The 18,240-nt window shown below is 41.2% G+C and overlaps 1 pseudogene; it reads right to left on the bottom strand.

Moving 5' to 3' along the window:
* Positions 1 to 14,289: 14,289 nt before the first annotated feature.
* Positions 14,290 to 18,240, bottom strand: part of LOC129025697 (syncytin-1-like) — a 56,240-nt pseudogene continuing 52,289 nt past the window's right edge.

Here is an 18,240-nt window from a genome sequence, read left to right on the forward strand (position 1 = left end):
TAAAATCATAGAAACCCTAGAAGAAAACCTAGGCTTTACCATTCAGGACAAAGGCATGGGTAAGAACTTTATGTCTAAAACACCAAAAGCTATGGCAACAAAAGCCAAAATTGACAAATGGGATCTAATTAAACTAAAGAGCTTCTGCACAGCAAAGGAAACTACCATCAGAGTGAACAGGCAACTTACAAAATAGGAGAACATTTTCGCAACCTACTCATCTGACAAAGGGCTAATATCCAGAATCTACAAAGAACTCAAACAAATTTACAAGAAAAAAACAAACAACCCCATCAAAAAGTGGGTGAAGGACATGAACAAACACTTCTCAAAAGAAGACATTTATGCAGCCAAAAAACACATGAAAAAATGCTCATCATCACTGGCAATCAGAGAAATGCAAAGCAAAACCACAATGAGATACCATCTCACACCAGTTAGAATGGCAGTCATTAAAAAGTCAGGAAACAACAGGTGCTGGAGAGGATGTGGAGAAATAGGAACACTTTTACACTGTTGTTGGGACTGTAAACTAGTTCAATCCTTGTGGAAGTTAGTGTGGGGATTCCTCAGGAATCTAGATCTAGAAATTCCATTTGACCCAGCCATCCCATTACTGGGTATATACCCAAAGGACTATAAATCATGCTGCTATAAAGACACATGCACACGTATGTTTATTGCGGCATTATTCACAATAGCAAAAACTTGAAACCAACCCAAATGTCCAACAATGATAGACTGGATTAAGAAAATGTGGCACATATACACCATGGAATACTATGCAGCCATAAAAAATGATGAGTTCATGTCCTTTGTAGGGACATGGATGAAACTGGAAATCATCATTCTCAGTAAACTATCACAAGAACAAAAAACCAAACACCGCATATTCTCACTCATAGGTGGGAATTGAATAATGAGAACACATCGACACAGGAAGGGGAACATCACACTTCGGGGACTGTTGTGGGGTGGGGGTAGGGGGGAGGGATAGCATTGGGAGATATACCTAAGGCTAGATGACGAGTTAGTGGGTGCAGCGCACCAGCATGGCACATGTATACATATGTAACTTACCTGCACATTGCGCACATGTACCATAAAACCTAAAGTATAATAATAATAATAATAATAATAATAAAAAAAGATTGTGCCCCCAAAACAAGTAACAAATTGAACAAAGAAGAAAACAAAAATCAATGATTGGCATGAAAATAAATTCCAAAAAAATAAAAGTTTTTTGTGATGACCTCATTAAAATAATGAAAAGGACAAAAATCTTAACATTTGTTTTTATACATTTTCAGGCAAAGCTAAGGCTGAGATAGTAATGTGAAGAAAATACTCTTAATTATATTTTTGAGACTCTTACTGATTTTGACACTTAGAGAAACTCCAGCAAAGACCCAGGATTCCCTAGGCATTTCCTGCAGAAGAACATTCAATGGAAATTAAGCAGAAGGCCATCTCCACAAAGATAAATGGATGCTCACCTCCTAGAGAACAGTGGGTTCAGGTTGCAGAAAGAGTAGGCTCTTCTTTGAGATCCAGTAATGGGCTATGGGCACCAACCTAGGAAAGGGGCCTGGAACTCCACTGAGCCTTCCTGTCTGCAGGGGTTTCAGAGGGCCTTGGTAGAGGCCAGTCTAGGTGCTCTGTCCCATCTCTGGCCCTTGAGTCCTGTCTTGCCTGCTAGCTTTTTCCTCAAAGAAATCAGTATGGCAAACCCCAGTGCAGTCCCACTAGAAGAAGGAGATCAAGTGTCAAGACCCACATCCATCTTGGCATATTAAGTGATTTATTGATTAACTAGTCAATAACTTAAAGCAGAATGTGCTGCTATAACCCCCTGAGTTCACATTCTAGGAGGAAACCTGGGAGGCAGCTGCCTGAGGGTGTGCCCTGAGGGAAACCCTCTCAAAGATCTGAACTCAGCCCAGAGATCCAAAGCTTTTTGAAGTACAGTCTTTACCTGGAGCTGCAGGGTGGGAACAGTGCAGTGGCCTGGTAAAATTGGTGTGAGCAGCCAGTCACTGAGGGTCTTTCATTGCCAGTATTTTTATGAGCAAATTGAGTCCCCAAAGCCACAAGCCAGGAAGGGCAAAAGCACTGGGCTGAGAAATGACCTTTTTTCCTCACTGGTTCCCAAAAGCCTCAGACCTCCCTTGACTTTCCTGAAACCTCCCTGGCCTTGCCATGAAAAAGAAGATCTTTCTTTCTTATGAGTGTAGACAAGGAAACAACCAGTAATGTGTGATAAGCCCACCCACAGCCACTTTTATGGGCCCACCTGGGCCTCCTCACTCCACTGGCATGTGAAACCCAACTGGAATTCCACAATCCAGAATTCAAATTTATGTACACCAATCAAATGTAGGTTTAGCAATTTCACATACTCCCATATTTTGGAGGCTTTGTTCATTTCTTATTTTTTTCTCTAATCTTGTCTTTATGCTTCATTTTATTTAGTTGGTCTTCAATCTTTGGTACCCGTTCTTCCACTTGATTGATTTAACTACTAATACTTGTGTATGCTTCAGGAAGTTCTCATGCTGTGTTTTTTAGCTCAATTGGGTCATTTATGTTCTTCTCTAAACTGGTTATTATAGTCAGCAATTCATCTAACCTTTTTTCAAGATTCTTAGGTTCTTTGAAGTGGGTTAGATGATGCTCCTTTTCCTTGAGAAAGTTTGTTATTGCGCACCTTCTGAAGTATACTTTTCTCAGTTCCTCAAACTCATTCTCCACCCAGTTTTGTTCCCTTGCTGTTGAGAAGTTGTAATCCTTTGTAAGAGAAAACACATTCAGGTTTTCAAATTTTCAGCTTTGTTGAGTGGTATTTCCTCATCTTCATGTATTTATCTACCTTTGGTCTCTGTTTGGTGACATTCAGATTGAGTTTTTGCATGGCCATCCTTTTTGTTGATGCTATTGATTTGTTTATTAGATTTCCTTCTAACAGACCCCTCTCCTGCAGTCTGCTGGAGTTTGCTGGAGGTCCACTCCAGATACTCTTTGCCTGGGTATCACCAGTGGGGGCTGCAGAACAGCAAAGTTTGCTTCCTTCTCTTTTCTCTGGAAGCTTTGTCCCAGAAAGGGATGCACCAGATGCCAGCTGGAGCTCTTCTTTATGAGGTGTCTGTTGACTTCTGCTGGGAGTCACCAGGCATGGGAGTCAGGGACCCACTTGGGAAGGCCATCTGTCCCTTAGCAGAGCTCAAGCAATTTTCTGGTAAATCCACTGCTCTCTTCAGAGCCAGCAAGCAGGGATGTTTAAGTCTGATAGAGCTGCACCCATAGATGCACCTTCCCATAGGTTCTCTGTCCCAGGGAGATGAGGTTTTTATCTATAAGCCCTTGACTGGGGCTGCTGCCTTCTTTTCAGAGATGCCCTGCCCAGAGTAGGGGAATCCAGAGAGGCAGTGTGGCTACAGTGGCTTTGCCAAGCTGTGATTGATTCTGCCCAGTCAGAACTTCATGGGGGCTTTCTTTACACTGTGAGGGGAAAATCACCCACTCAAGCCTCAGTAATAGTGGATGCTCCTCCCACTACCAAGCTTGAGCATCCCAGGTCGACTTCAGAGTCCTGTGCTGCCAGTGATAATTTTAAGTCAGTGAATCTCAGCTTGCTGGGCTCCATGGGAATGGGATTCACTGAACTAGACTACTTGGCTCACTGGGTTTAGCCCCCTTTCCAGGGTAATGAATGGTTCTGTCTCTCTGGTGTTCCACGAGTAACTGGGGTATGAAAAACTCCTGCAACTAGATCAGTACCTGACTACATGGCCACCTTTTTTTTTAATTTTATTTTTTTATTTTGCCTAAAACCCAGGGCCCTGGTGGTGTAGAAACCCAAAGTAATCTCCTGGCCAGTGGGTTGTGAAGACAATGGAGAAAGCATAGTATCTGGGCTGGCATGCAGTGTTTCTCATGGAACAGTCCCTCAAGGACTACCTTGGCTAGATGAGGAGGTTCCCTGACCCCTTGTGCTTCCCAAGAGAGGTGACATCTCACTCTGCTTCAGCTCATCCTGTATGGGCTGCCCTCACTGTCTAACCAGTGTCAGTGAGATCAACTGGGAACCTCAGTTGGAAATGCAGGGATCACCTGCCTTCTGCATTGATCTCACTCAGACGTGCAGACCAGAGCTCTTCCTGTCCTGCCATCTTCAACATTGGTGTTTTATTGATAACCTTTAAGTCTGTTTTTATTTATCAAGCATTAATCTCATGTAAACTAAAAGAGAAAGAGCTTTTATCTTCTCTTCAATAAATATTTGATCCAAGTGCTTTTCATTAGGAAAAATTGTTAGAGCTCTTCTTTATAGAACTCACACACACAGAAGATGGCTGAATAAGAACAGTGCCAGTCTACAGCTCCCAGTGTGAGTGACACAGAAGATGGGTGATTTCTGCATTTCCAACTGAGGTACCGGGTTCATCTCACTGGGTCAAGTGAGACAGTTCATGCAGGACAGTGTGTGCAGCCCACTGAGTGAAAGCTGAAGGAGCATGAGGTATTGCCTCACCTGGGAATTGAAAGTGATCAGGGAATTCCCTTTCCTAGCCAAGGGAAGCCAGGACAGAAAGCACTTTGAAAATTGGGTCACTTCCTCCCTAATACTGTGCTTTTCAAAGGGTCTTAGCAAATGTCACACCAAGAGATTATATCCCACACCTGGATCAGAGGGTCCTATGTGGCAGTGAGGCTCCATTCACTCCAGACCCTGTTTGCCTGGCTATTAGCAGAGAAGGCTGTAGAGCAGAAAATATTGCTCAACAGGAAATGTTGCTGCCTGATCATTCCTCTGGAAGGTTCATCTCAGAGGGTACGTGGCTATATGAGGTGTCCATCTGCCCCTACCAAGGTATGCCTCCCAGTTAGGCTACTCAGAGATCAGTCACCCACCTGAAGAGGCAGTCTGTCCATTCTCAGATCTCAAACTCCATACTGGGAGAACCACTACTCCTTCAAAGCTGTCAGACAGGGACATTTAAATCTGCAGAAGTTTCTACTGTCTTTTGTTTGGCTATACCTTGTCCCCAGAGGTGGAGTCTACATATGCAAGCAGGCCTCCTTGAGCTGTGGTGGGCTCCACCCAGTTCGAGCTTCCCTGCCACTTTGTTTACCTACTCAAGACTAAGCAATGGTGGGTGCCCCTCCCCCAGCCTCACTGCTGCATGGGACTCTCTGAGCCAGGTGTGGGATATAATCTCTTGGTATGCCATTTGCTAAGACCCTTTGAAAAGCACCACCCTTTAAGAAGCACAGTATTAGGGTGGAAGTGACCCAATTTTCCAGGTGTTGTATGCATGACAGTCAGTGTCTCATGTGTGTGCTGGCCATTGTATGACACTCTCTACTACATCTGAGAACCTTATACACTATGCCTAAGAGTTGCAAAACTCTCTGAGGCCTACATGCTTATATGGGCTCACAATATTACATATTGCCTTAAATCCAGATATGAAACTTAACATCTCTCCTATAGGCTGACAAAAAAAATAAGATCATTTCTATGCTCATGAGATGGGTCAAGAAGTGATTCACCATCCCACCTGTGGCCAGATTGACTTACAAAAGTCTGAAATCCAACCTTGTGCTGTATTCACTTGCTAAATGTATGACCACAGAAATGATCTTTGCAAACATAGGACAATAACAACATTTACTTTCACCTGAGTGTGTAATTGATAGTCACAAACTTAACTTTTTGCTGGGCCCTGCAATAAAAATCTCTGTATGATCCAAGAAGATTTTATAATATGAGTTAATGTTGTAAATTTCTCTAAGCTTTGTACAAATATTCAATGAAGCTCCTTACCTATTTATCTAAACCTAGTGGTGAGAGGTAAAATATCTTCTATTGGCTGAATCACAACATAAGATTGATCATCATGTCTTTGAAATAAGGCAAGGTATATCTTGTAATCCCATTTGTGGGCAAAAATCTAGACAGTTGGTTAACATCACATAGGGACTTTGCCAAATAATATATCACAATGTCCTCTCTAGGCAGCACCTAGGAAAGGGGGTCACATTAACTGGGGGCTGGAGCCAGCAATATAATACAACCACACATGGAAGAAAACCAGAAGAGTCATGAGAGCCAAGACACCTACAAAATGGATGAAAATTATGTCAAAATAACTTCTGTAGCTCTGGCACAGGCAAGAGTGTCACATCATTATGGTGCTGGCCCAAGAAATATGCCACAATTTTCTCTTTATGAATGATATAGGCAGAAGAGTAATATTATCTGGGTGCTGGGCCCTGAAATATGACAAAAGTAGGGGCATTGTTCACCAACAAGACGGGAGTCACATTATCAAAGTGCTGGTCTTATCAATATGTCACAATCTTTCCATTGTAAAGACCCAGACAGAAGAAGAGTGTCACATCATTTAGGACATGGGCCAAGAAATATGGCTTATTGTCACCAGCAGGCAGGGCCAAGGCAGAAAAGGAGAGTCATGTCACCTAGGTGCTTCTTTAGGTATATGTCACATTTTAATATGTGGGAAGAAACCAGACAAAAGGGCCACATCATCTGGTCCTGGGTCCTGAGATATTCACAAGTCCCCCTTAGAGAAAGACTCAGGCCACAGAGTTACATTACCTAGAAGTAGGTTTCACCCTTATGTCACAATGCTCCATGTGGGCAGGGCCAAACAGGAAGTCACATTACCTAGGTGACAGGCCTAGAGACGTGTCACAAAGCCTTCCTTAAAACATGACCCTGGCAAAAGAGTACCATCACCTTTTTGCCTTGCCTAGCAATAAATCACTATTCAAGTGGGCAGGTCCTAAGCAGAAGAGCAATATTACCCACCTACATGATAGGCCCTGTGATATGTCAAAGTGCCCTTTTGGGCATGGCCCATGCAAAAGAGTATCATTGCCTGTGTGCTTGGCCTAATAATATATAACTATTTTGCCCTTGGTACTTGGCCCATTCCATAGAGGACAGTTATATCTTCCAAGAGATGGACAGTGATATGTCACAATAATATGTGTGGGCATGGTGCAGGCAAGAATGTAATGTCACCTTGGTGCTGGATCCAGTGATGTCACAGTTATTATTGAGAACAGGGCCAAGGCACAAGAAATACAACACTTCAAGGTTGGCCCAGGTTGAACAAAACCCGGTATGTAGGCTGGAATCAGTCTGAACAGTGAAATCACTTAGGTGCATGGCAAAGATTAATATCAGAGTCATGATGAAATAAAATTATTGGGATTATATTTACAATACTACACACCCTGTTTTCATGTAAAACAGTTGCCTTCATCCATCGTTGATACCACACATGTCCTGTTTTTGGGCAGAACAGCTGCCTTCATCCATCTGTGAAGTTGAAAGTTCTTACTCTCAGTTGGGTGTGCAAATGAGACTCAAAATTATTTCTGTGTGATAGGCCCTATTATGACACTATCTGTAGAACCCAAGGGTGTTATAAAGTATGTGAGAGTGTTGTAATCTTCTCTGACCTTTTTACCAGAAGGATATCCTGGACATCACTCGTATCCCTAAACCTAGTTAAAAAAGTCACAATTTCTCCTACTTGCTAGGTTCATATATGAAAGTCATCATTATGCCTGTTAGCTGTGCCTAGTTACATGTCAACATCCCCTCTGTCATTATTTAACAGGGAGGACAACCATATCACCTAAATTCTAAGGCAGAAATATTGCAATATTCTCTTTGTAGGCAGGGCCCAAAGAGAAAAGCCACAAAACATTGGTGCTAGGCCAAACAATATAGAATAATGTCCCTTGTGAAGTGTGTCCATTAAGGAGAGGAGAATCATATCACCTAAATGATGGGCCCAGAGATATGTCTTAATGACTGCTGTTGAAAAGGCCCAGGCAAGAGAGTCACGTTATTTGAATTCAGTGCTTACAAATGTTGTTCTCTTCACTGGAAGCAGGGTTCAGGCAGGAGAGAACAGTTACATAATCTAGACAATGGGTCCAGAGATATGTTACAATCCTTTCTGAAAACCTGTTAAGACATGTGAGTCAAATCACCAAGGTTCTTTACCCAGGTATGTGTCAAAATGTCATCTGTTGGTTATAACTGAGCAGGATTATTAAATCACTCAGGAGCTGGGCAAGGGTATTTGATGTCAAAAGAACACCTGTTTAAAGGTTCAGAGATGAGAGTCAAAATCCTGCACATGTCCTAGCTCCAGAAACAAGAGTCATTTTTAGGCCTTAGATCTGTTCTCTGGTATATGGAACAATATCACCTCTCAGCATGGTGAAGAATGGAAAGCCATATCACCTGAGTGGGTGCTGGCCCAGTGAAATGTCAGAATTCTCCTTGTGGGTAGGACTCTGGAAGCAGAGTCACATCAGCTGGATGTTTGTTTCAGTGACATTTATAAATCTCCCCTGTTAGCAGGGCTTAGGCAGGAGTGGAGACAAACTTCAGCTTTGCAATTTACCTGGAACCCCACCCAAAAATGTCACATCACCTGGGTGCAGAAAAGAGTTATGTGTCACAATGCCCCATAAGTGCAGGACCAAGACTGTAGAAGAAAGTCACATCACTTATGTGATAAACCTAGATAAAAGCCACAATGCTCTTTGTAGTCAGGAATCAGGCCAAAATGTGAATCAGGAATCACATTTCCCTATTGTAAAGATTTCATGTCACTTACGTTTTGGTCCTAGTGATATATAAAACTTTCCTATGTTGCATTGCCAAACAAGATGTTGTACATTGCTTAGGTGCTTGGTGCACACATGTCACAATTTCAACAGTGTTGTGGGCATAGAAAGGAGAGCAAAAACACTCAGATGCTGAGCAGTTATACTTCTGGATCACGCAGTTGAAAATGTTCAAAAATAAGTTTCACATTATCACACAAGTCCCGGCTTCAGGTTTAAAGTCAGCATCTCCTTTGAGTTGGTGGGTCCAGAAATGAATCACAATCTTACTTGTAGTAAGACCCACATGTGAAACTTACAATTTCATCGTTGTACTTTAATTACTTCTTAGACTCAGGACTTCAACAGTGGGCTTTGTAAATGTGGGATGGTGACAACTTTTGCTTTCACCTGCATGTGTAATCAAGAGTCATGATCTTAATTTTTCCTGCAGCCTGTTATAAATCTCTGTGTATTACCCAAAGAGTTTATAGAATATGTTCAGTGTTATAGCCTTCTATGAGCTTTGTACAAATATGCAACCCATAAACTTACCTATTGCACTAAGTGTAGCAATGATAGGCAAAATATCTACCATTGGTGGAATCCCAATTTAAGTTTGATTATCATGCCTCTGAATTGAAGCAATGAAAATTTCATAATCCGATTTGTAGAAAAAAACTTGGCAAGAGGGTGTCACAACTTAAATGCTGTGCCAAGCAATATGTCACAATGCCCTCTGTAGGCAGAGTCTAGAAATCAGGGTTACATTAACTCGGTGCTCTACCCAGCAATATAACACAATTTTAAACGTGGAAAAAAAATCCATACAAATGATGGGAGTAAAAACACCTACAAAATGTGCCCAAGATGTGTAAAAATACTTTTTGTTGCTTTGGCATAGGCAGGAGAATTACATCATCAGGGTGGGGGTGCTGAGCAATATGCCATAATTCTTTGTTTAGATCGAGCCCAGGCAGAAAGGAATGCCATCTGTATGCTAAGCCCTACAATACATCAAAATACTTTTACATGGCCATGGTTCAGGAAAAAAAGAATAGGCATATTACCTAAGTATTGGGCTTAGCAATATGTCATATTTTTCTATTGTAAAGACTCAGGCAGAAGAAAAGGATCACATCACTTAAGACACGTGATTACATACATAGCCCAATGACCCAGGTAGGCAGGTCTCAAACAGAAAAATCATATCACCTAGGAGCTTCCTTACTTATATAACACAATCTAACATGTGAGGTGAAGCTAGGCAGAAGATTTACATGACCTTGATGGTAACTCTCAAGATGTGTTACAAGGCTCCTTTAAGGCAGGTTTCAGGCAAGAGAGTTACAACAGATAGATGCAGGTTCTACCCTTATGTAATAGTGCTCCCTGTGGGCAGGACCTGAGCAAGGATCCACAAAATCTTCTTGATATGCCCAGGGAAATGTCACAATGTTCTCCTTGAGGCATGGACTTGGCAAAAGAATACCATCTCCTGTGTGCCTAGCCTAGCAATATGTCACTATTCAGGTAAGCCAGACCCAAGCAGAAGAGCAGCATTACCTAGTATATAGGCCCAGATATTTGACACAATGCCATCTTCAGGACATGACTCCATCATGAGTATCATCACCTGTGTGCCTTGCTCAGCCATATGTCACTATACCCCACTGTGTGCAGGGCCCATTCTAATGAGGAGAGTTACATCACCTGAGTGGTTGACACAGTGATATGTCACAATAATTGCTGTGGACATAGATCAGACAACAATGTAGTGCTTGATCTAGTGATATGTGGCCATTCTTTTTGAGAGTAGGGCCCTTGCAGGAGAGTCACATCACCTAGATGTTGGCCCAGGTAGATATCATGAAAATATATGTTGGCTGGAACCATTTTGGACTTTCAAACGACACAGATGCTCAGCAAACATTTATATCACAATCAAACTGGCAGAAAATTCCTGCATTGTGATTTGTAATCCCACACATGTCCTGTTTTTATGAGTGACAGTTGGCTTCATATATGTGTGATGTTAACAGTTCTTATTGTCAGTGGGGTGGGCATATGAGACTCACAATTTTACCTTTCTGATGAATTCTGTTACACACTTTGTACAAGCCAAGGGCTTTCTAAAATATCTGAGGCTGTTATAATCTCCTGTGACCTCTTCACCAGAAAGAGATTTAATCACTTGTGTTTCTAATGCAAGTTATGAGAGTGAAAATTACTTTCATTTGTGGGATCCACTTATAAGAGTCATTATCATGCTTGGGAGCTGTGCCTAGGTATACATCACAATTTACTCTGTGGTAATGAAAGAGTCATGACAGCCCCATAACCTAAATGCTGAGGCAGAAATGTTCCAATGTTCTCCTTGTATGCAAGTTCACAACAAAAGAAGTCACATATATTCCAGCCTATGCCCAATTGCATGGCACAATGCTTATTGTGATCAGTGTCCAGGCAGAAGAGGAGAATCATATCCCTTAAATGATAGGCCCAGAGATATGTCACAATGCCTCCTGTTGAAATAGCCAGGCATGTATTATTTCTGATTATAGTCATTTTAACTGCAGTGGTTTGGTATCTTTTTGTGGCTTTGATTTGTATTTTTTAATAACAATGTTGAGCATCTTTGCATGTACTTGGCCATTTGTATGTCTTCTTTGGAGAAATGTCACTTTGGAGATATTTCATTTAAGATTTTCTGCCTATTATTAATCATCTGTTGTTTTTGCTTTTAAATTTGTTGTATATTTTGTATGTTTATTCCTTGTAATGTCTATTTTTCCAATATGTTCTCTCAAACTGTAAGTTTTCTTTTCATTTTGTTAATTTATTTTGGCTATGTAAAATTTTTATATTCTGGTCATTTCACTTGTCTGCTTTTGCTTTTGTGGCTTGTGTTTTTGAGGTCTTATTTAAAATTATTTTCCCCATTCTATTTGGTAAAGAATTTCTCTATATTTCATTAAATAGGTTTATAAGTTTAAATTTCACATTTAAATCTTCTACTTATTTTTAATTAAGTTGTTTTAATATGGTAACAGGTAGGCATCTGGTTGCATTGCTCTGCATTTAAGTAATCAACTTTCCTGTATCATTTTTTGAAATGATTGTCTTTTTTTAAAATATGTGTTCTAAACAAGTTAAAAATTGCTTGGCTCTAGGCTTATAAATTTATTACTGAGATCACTAGATACTTTGGTCTGTGTGTCTGTTTTCTATGCCAGTGTCATGCTGTTTTTCTTGTTATAGCTTTGCAATATATTTTGAAGTCTGGTAGTTTGATGCTTTCATCTTTGTTCATTTTTCAGAGAATTACCTTTGATATTTGAAAGGGTTTTTCTGTTCTCCATAAATTTTAGGCCTGTGTTTTCCATTCCTGTGGAAAAAAAATTGTTGGCATTTTTATACGGTTTTCACTGAATCTGTAGATTATCTTCAGTATTATAGCCATTTTAACCATATTTTTATAACTCATAAGCAAGATAAATTCTCTCAAATTTTTCATGTTTTATTTAGTTTCTTCATCAGTGTTTTATAATTTATAGTGTAGAGAATGTTTAATTTTTCATTATGTTTACTGGTAAATATCTTTATTTTTTATTCTAGATGCAGAAGAAATTATTTGGAAAAATTTAAGATGACTTTGTGATTAAAACAACTGAACAAATTGGGTATAGATGGCATGTTCTTCAGGACAATTAAGGCAAAATATGACAAATCAATAGTTGATATTACACTGAACTGGAAAAAAAGAAAGCTTTTTATTTAAGATGTGAAAGAAGACAAAAATGTTGACTTTTACCACTTTTATTCAACAGAGTACTGGAAGTCCCAGGCAGATCATTTGTGTAAGAGAAAGAAATATAAGAAAGTCATCCAAATAAAACAGGAGAAGGTCAAATTGTTTCGGTTTGCACATCACATTATTGTCTATATAGAAACATTTAAATACTACACTAAAAATCTTGAGAAGTAATAAAGACATTCAGTACAGTGGCAGAATACCAAATTAACCTACAAAAATTAGTAGGAGCATCCTTACAAGCCAATTATAAACCATCTGAAAACAATTTTGAGAAAAAAAAATTACAACTTTATAAAAAATAAGTCTTAGCTCCCTTTAAGTTCATGCTTGTGGTAATGTTCAACTTTATTATTTATCATTTGGATATTCAGGATTCTCCAAACAACTTGTTAAAAAGACTTTCTCATTTTGAGTGATAAAGACAGGAGATAGCCAAGGTGCCTTTTCTCATTTTGAGTGATACAGACAGGAGACAGTCAACGGGTCTGGGTGAAACTTCCCATTCAAGCCTAAAACAGCCTGAAGGCTGAAAACTTGGACTGCTGATTTCTGATGAAGGACACTCTTTATTTTATTGTTTCTCTGTGAATAATGCATATCTATGCACTAGGAAAAGGAGGTGGAGCCTTGGAAATTCACACCTTTTGGCAGGAGAGGAGGCTGGACTCTTAGTTTTTATGTGGTGACCTGGTGTTCATCAAACTGTGAGGTCTGTTAACAGAAGTCCCTCTCTTTGCTAACAGTTTTTTTTCTTTCTTTTTCCTGTTTGCCCAATGAAGTTTACTCCTCACCATTCAGTGTGTCCATTAGCCTGTTCATTCCTGGTCATGTGACAAGATCCTTGTTTTATGTGAACTAAAGAAAATGTTCTACAAGATTTCAGTGTCTACATGTGGGACTTGAGGAAGGGTAAGATGTAAACCAAAAAAATCTTTTTTTTTTTTTTTTTTAAAATAAGTCTTTTCATCCTTGGACTTCTCCCGAGGGTAAAGGAAACTGTGCATTACTACTCCCCAAAAGCCCTAGCTGAGAGACAGTACTGTTACCAGGGAGTCCTTGCTCCAACAGCTCCCAAGATGGTGGCAGGCCACTTCTAAAGTGGTGGCAGGCCACCTCCAAGATGGTGGCAAGCTTCATGTTCTCTGACCTGGGGTCCTTGGACTTATGGATTCCACTGGATGGAATCTTGGGCCAAGCAGTGAGTGTTAAAGCTCTATTAGAAACCATGGGTCATGGAAGAGAACTGTGGAACCCAGTGACTAGTTTTCAGCTTGATTAGGATGAGCCCAGGCACTTAGCCATGCAGAAACAATGGCAAGCTTTTAGCCTGATTGGGAATGGCAATGGATGCCTCGCTGGATCAGGAACACTGATCTGGAGGGATGGAACTCAGCAGAGGATCTGCAATGGTGGCAAACAGCAGTGGTGGATGGTGAGTGAAAGCTCACTCCAGCCATAATAAACACTGACCAGAAGAGTACAGTTGCAAGATCTAATAGAGTGAAATAGAGTGAAAACAGAGCTCCCATGCAAATGGAAGGGACCCAAAAGTGTTGCCCTTGCTGGCTTGAATACCTGAGTTTATATCCCAATCCTTGTCCCTCCCGCTGCGCTCTCAGGCAATAGAAGATTGGCTATTTCTTTACCTCCTGTTTTTGCCTAATTAACATCTTAGTGAGTTCTCTGATTGGTCAGGTGTGAGCTAAGTTGCAAACTCCCTGTTTAAAGATGGATGCAGCCACCTTCCCAGCTAGGCTTAGGGATTCTTAGTTGGCCTAGGAAATCCAGCTAGTCCTGTCTCTCAGTCCCATCTCTCAACAAGAAAACCCAAGTGCTTTTGGGGAGGTGGGCCAACAATCACTCCAACTGCTTCCTGCTGAACTGGGGTGTAGTAGGAGTTGTGCAGTTGAGATTTCCTCAGAAGAGTCATTATCGATGTTATTAACATCAGAGCATGGGCTAGCAGTCTGGTCCAGGGGTCCCTGGTAGATCTTAGCCATGGACTTCATCTGCAGCTCCATTTGAAGAACATTTGTAGTTTTTACAGCTTTGATTCTGGAAGAGACCAGCTTAAAAAGGAGGTTAAAGATACAGAGTCCAAAAAGGAGTAGCAATATTATAGTTGCTATAGGTCCTAAGAAGGCAAGAATCCAGGGCATCCATTGGCTGACCCCGGGAGGTCCCAGGGTCCAGTGTTTTGAAGCTCCTCTGCCCTACATTGTATTCAATCTCAAATTTCTTCAACTTTCTCAGTGATGATTCCCAGATTGATTAACATAACAACAGCATTCTCCCCCTAAAAATAAACAGGTTCCTCCTGTTTTGGCAGTTAGCAAGTCTAAATCTCTTCGATTTTGAAGGACTACTGCTTCTAGGGAGTTAAGTTGATCTTGCAAGGTGACCAGGGAGTCAGCGACCTGTTCCATGTCACCATTTAGTTCTTGAGATAGTTTGTAGTAGAACAGAGTAGAGGTTGTGATACTGCCAATGCCTGTACCTAGTCCACCTAGCACTCCTGCTCCAATAATGAAAGGAAGAATGGGTACTCTTTTGTTGTGGGGCTTAGGTACGACATAATTGTGTAAGTCTTGTTCCACGTAGATGGTCATAGGGGGCACTAAGAATGAAAGGAAGGACATAGATTTTGAAAAGCCATTAAATAACGATAGGCTGAGGTACCACAGACAAAAAAAAATATTTCTTAGGGTGGGCAGACTATTCATGTGGCAGCTGTTACCCACCTGATGCATCAGGAGTTGGTTGTGTCTACAGTGTTGCTAAATTTTACACAGGTGAGGTTTGAGGTATGGTTTATTTCCAGGTTGGAAACAAGAGGTCCTATTGAAACAGAAGTGGTGTTTATTTCTATCCTGAAGTTGTTCCATTGTTCAGGTACAGGGATTGAAACTTATGGCCTGAAGTGCAGGGGGAGGCATATCCAACAGTTAGTAGGGTTTTGGGCTGAGACCTCATGAAGCCCAGTGAGGATGGTATTAAATAGGCTTGCCAGGAAAGTATGGGTACAGAGGCTTCCATGTAGTTTTGAGATATCTAGTCCTTTTTAGGGGACAGCGGTGTTATGTACCTGGGTCAGTTGGGAGACTACTTCCTTTATGTGTTTTTATCTTGCCTGATCTTGAACTCCATCCCCATCAGACATGCTGGTATGGGTGAAGTAAATCCAACAGATAGTGGCTCCAAGTCCTCCAGGACAACTAGGATTAATCATTTTTTCCTGTCCAATAATGAGTATTTGCATTCATGCAAAGAGTGGCAGAGTTATAGCAGTTGTGGGGCATGTGGATATGGGCATTGAAGGTGAGGATTCTCTTAGATAAACTCCTATAAAATGGGTCATCAGTATATCCTGGATGTCGCATTCTCCATAGAAACTCTTGGTAAAGGGAGCTACTGGTTGTACAGAGGCATAGAGGGGGTGCAATGAGAGTGAAAGGCTGTAAAAAAATAGTAAATAGAAAAATATGATAAGGGAGGGACTTGGGGATTTACGATTTTTGTTACTTTCTTCCTGGTTGTCATTTGAAGAGCAGGTGCAGATCCTCTAGGGGCTCACAAGAATAGCTAGAATTGTCTCCTGGATTTTTGGGTTCCTTTGGCCATATCCAAGGTTTGACTTGAGTTTAATGTATCCAAGACTCCATACCAGACACTTTAACCCCAGCTGGGGTAGGTAAAATGACTGGGTAGCATCCTTCCCAGGATGTATCTAGGGATGGGAAGTTAGAGGGAAGGGACTTGACAAATACGGTGTCACCAGGGTGGAATAGTTCCTTTCCCTCTTCTCAGAGACAGGCTCCTTGTAATGTTTTAAGAACTTGTGGATATTTGGCTAAGGAAGTGATGTCTGCAACTAAGTTTGCTGTCTCTTGGTCAAGTACAAGGTCATTGCTTAGGAAGGGACTTCCACACAGCATTTTGTATGGGCTAAGTCCTATTTTTGTGGAGAGTTTAGGATCCTCAATAAGGCTATAGACAACAGAGCAGGCATGTGAGGTGAGTTTCCTGGGTTAGCTTTTTTAGATGTCGTTTGAGTGTTTCATCCATTTTCTGGACCTTTCCTGAGAACTGCAGCCTCCAGACATAGTGTAAGTGATATTGTTTTCCTAACACCTGGGATACTCCCTGGGTTACTGTAGCCTTGAAAGCAGGGACATTGTCACTCTGTAAGCCTCAGGAAGTCTGAATCTGGGAATTATTTCATGAACTAGTGCCTTTATTACCTGTTGGGCCCTTTCTGTCCTACAGGGGAAGGCTTCTGCCCAACCAGTGAAAGTGTCTACACAGACTAGTAGATACTGAAATCCCTGAGATTTGGGCATGTGGGTAAAATCTAGTTGCCAGCCTTCTCCTGGGTAATGGTCTGTTCTTTGTTCTCCTGAAGGAGCTTGGCAATAAGGCAGGGAATTATTTCTTTGGCACACTTCACAGACCCTGACTATTGTTTGATAGTTTTGAAAAGGCCTGATCCAGTAAATAATGATTTGGCCAGCTGATGGATGCTATCAATGCCTAAGTGAAAGATTTGATGAAGGGTTTTAAGTAATTTCTATTGGTTAGCTGCAGGCAAAAGTATTTTCCCTTCTTCGGTGGCTAGGCATCCTGAGGGCAAAAACTATGTCCGTGTGAGGTTCCTCATTCTATTTCTCCTGATGAGTACTGGGGCTTGGTTTCCTAGAGGGGATTACCCCATACTACGGGTACTTCTATAAGCATTTCTAATGGAGTTCCCACCTTGTGGCTCTTTTGGCTTCAATATCTGCTTGGTGATTCCCTTCTATTTCCTTTTCCTTTCCTTTCTGATGACCCCAGCAGTGTAAGGCTGCCACCTCTTTAGGTTTCTGTACAACCAATAATAATCTCCTAATGGCTTCCTGATGTTTGATAGCTGTTCTCTTGGAAGTTAGGAATTCCCTTTGTCTCCATTTTGCTGCATAGGCATTGAGGACTAGGTAAGCATACTTAGAGTATGTATATACATTTACCCTTTTTCCTTCTCCTAATTCTAGAGCCTGAATGAGGGCTATTAGTTCTGCCAGTTTAGTACTAGCTCCTGGAGTGAGGGGATTACTTTCAAGTATTCCGTTATCACTGACCACTACATACTCTGCTGTTTGAAGTTCTTTTTCTACAAAGGGACTTCCATCAGTATACAAGTTGAGATTGGGATCAGTCCAGGGAACCTCTGAAAAGTCTCCTTGAGCTGTGTAGGTTTGAGCAATTACTTGTTGATAGTTGTGTTCTATCTTCTCTTCATGGTCTGGAAGAAATGTGGCTGGGTTAAGAGTTGCACAGGTGCATAGTTGAAGCACTGGTCCTTCAAGTAATAGAGCCTGATATTTAAGTAAATGGTTGTCTGACAACCACAAGTCTCCTTTAACAGTGAGTATGCCATTCACATCATGAGATTTCCACACAGTAATACCTCTTTATTGTATTATTTTAACTGCCTCAGGCACTAAGACTGCTGCTGCCACCACTACCCATAATCAATGAGGCCAATCCTTTGCCACTACATCAATTTTCTTACTCAGGTGTGCCACTGGTTGCAAGCTCATCCCTCAGACCTGTGTAAGGACTCCTAGAGCTATTCCTGTTTTTTTCTGTGACCTATAAAGAAAAGTCTGGCCCCATTGGCAAGCTTAACACTGGGCCTTGGATTAGGGCCTTCTTTAGGGCCTGGAAAGCTGCTTCTGCTTCTGGTGTCCATCTTATTAAATGGGTATTGGCTTTCTGGGTTTCCTTAA

Source organism: Pongo pygmaeus, chromosome Y, assembly GCF_028885625.2.
Source record: "Pongo pygmaeus isolate AG05252 chromosome Y, NHGRI_mPonPyg2-v2.0_pri, whole genome shotgun sequence".
Taxonomy (NCBI): Eukaryota; Metazoa; Chordata; class Mammalia; order Primates; family Hominidae; genus Pongo; species Pongo pygmaeus.